Consider the following 2,259-nt stretch of genomic DNA (forward strand, 5'->3'; position numbering starts at 1 on the left):
TAGATAGATAGATAGATAGATAGATAGATAAATAAATAAATAAATAAATAAATAAATAGATAGATAGATAGATAGATAGATAGATAGATAGATAGATAGATAGACAGATAGATAGACAGACAGACCGACCGACCGACAGACGACAGGCAGACAGACAGAGAGACAGACAGACAGACAGACATGCCTTAATCCACTTCCCCTCTGTCGAAAATTACATTATAGAATCGCAAACGAAATGACAAACCTATATACACCCTCCTCACAAAATCCGCATGATAGATATAAAAAGAAACAAATACAAAAGCAATTTATAATTATTTTCCGACACGTGTCCAAGAATGACTAGAATATATTATTTCTAAATGAAAAACAAATATTTTTGTATATTAATTTAGTTTTATTTAGAAAGAAAAACTTTACCAAATTTCCAAGTCTTCAACTTTAAAGTAGTATAAGTTTGAATGTATGTATATAGTCGTCTACTTGACCAACTCAAAATTATGTTTTTCTTTTACCTAAGAAAATCATGTTGTACAACATTTACATTTGTAAATGTTTTTTCTTTTTTTTTTTGCATCCATGTTCTTAACATCTAGTAAATTGAAACAACTGTAATGGTTTTAAAGGAAAGGAAATGACGTAGTCGTTTTTTTTTTTTTTTGAAAAAGATTTTTTCTTGCTTGCTCAAATCTTTGCACATTCATTTTGGTTTAATTTTCTTGAACATTTTATAGATGAAGTTGTTTTATTGCTGTAGGTTTTCATTTCATTTCATCTTTTCAATGTGCATGCTGTAGAATTGTACATGTCCCAGTAGTTCGTGGGACAAAATTTACACAATTAAAAAATAAATCTTAAATATTTGATTGTTCTTAATCTTTAACTAAACCTCTATATGTTTTTTTTATGTCATTACAAATGTTTTGTTTTCTCTGTAAATAGCAATAGTGTCATGTTAAAGATAAAATAATGTTCATATGGTTACACTATAGTTTACCTATAGGTACTGCAGTGGAAAGTTATGCTCCAGTTAGTTTACTTAGGATATGTAAAGTAAACAATTGACATATGTGACAATTAACCCAATTCAATAACATAAACGAAGTTAAAATATAGATGAGTTTGGGAGAAACTGGATTCTGGTACTTTGTAGTACACTGGTGTATGTATGTATGGAAAGCTTTCTAGAAGTTGTGTTTATGTTAGTGTTAAGCCACACATACATACAAAAACCCTGATAAATACATTTATTTAATTTCATGCACAGGATCCATTGGCATGTTTACATTTAAAGTAGAGACCGAAATAAGGAGGAAGTACTTTAAGTACGCAATAGGAGGAGTCCAATATTCAAGGCACTAACTAACTAACTAACTAACTAACTAACTAACTAACTAACTAACTAACTAACTAACTACCTAACTAACTAAATAACTAAATAACTAACTAACTAACTAACTAACTAACTAACTAACTAACTAACTAACTAACTAACTAACTAACTAACTAACTAACTAACTAACTAACTAACTAGAAGTTAAAGTAGTTTTTATTTTTACTATTTAATTTAATTCTGCCTTTAGAGTTTCTTTTTACCCACTTTATGTTGTTTTAAATATTTATTGTTTATAATTTTTAATGCATAAATTTAAAAAGTAATTAAGAAAAACAAAACAACATTACCAATTGACCTGATTTTTTTTTTAATTTTTTGCAATGAAAATAAAAAATGACCTTTCGCTCTCAAGGATGTGTTTCTTTTCATTTTAGGGGCAACTTAGTATATTTACCAAAAAAGGTCATATTGGAAATAAATAAATAATACAAAAAATAAAAAACAAAAAAATTTAAAGCACAAGATAAAGGCTCTTAAAACATTTAAAACAAATTTATAATATATTTTTAATTTGTTTGGTCAAATACATACAGATGTAAATGTTTGTGCAAATGATAAATTACCAATTATGACAAATTAATTATTTAAAAGAAAAGGATAATAACTTTGTAATATCCTATGGGAATATACAGCTATCATTCAGTAGCTGGAAATATAATAAATTTTTTAAAAAGAATAATATCCTATGGGAGAAACAGCTTTCATTCAGTGGCTGGAAATATAATAAATTTTTCAAAATTATTATAGTCTAGTCCATAGTCTAGTCTATAGTCTAGTTTATAGTCTAGTCTATAGTCTAGTCTATAGTCTAGTCTATAGTCTAGTCTATAGTCTAGTTTATAGTCTAGTCTATAGTCTAGTCT

The 2,259-nt window shown here is 27.0% G+C and overlaps 1 long non-coding RNA gene across 1 annotated transcript in view; it reads right to left on the reverse strand.

Moving 5' to 3' along the window:
* LOC124420937 overlaps positions 1-2,259 on the reverse strand; it is a 28,112-nt gene that overhangs the window by 16,360 nt on the left and 9,493 nt on the right. The gene's annotated exons all lie outside the window — the stretch shown is intronic.

Source organism: Lucilia cuprina, chromosome 6 (assembly GCF_022045245.1).
Source record: "Lucilia cuprina isolate Lc7/37 chromosome 6, ASM2204524v1, whole genome shotgun sequence".
NCBI classification, from domain to species: Eukaryota; Metazoa; Arthropoda; class Insecta; order Diptera; family Calliphoridae; genus Lucilia; species Lucilia cuprina.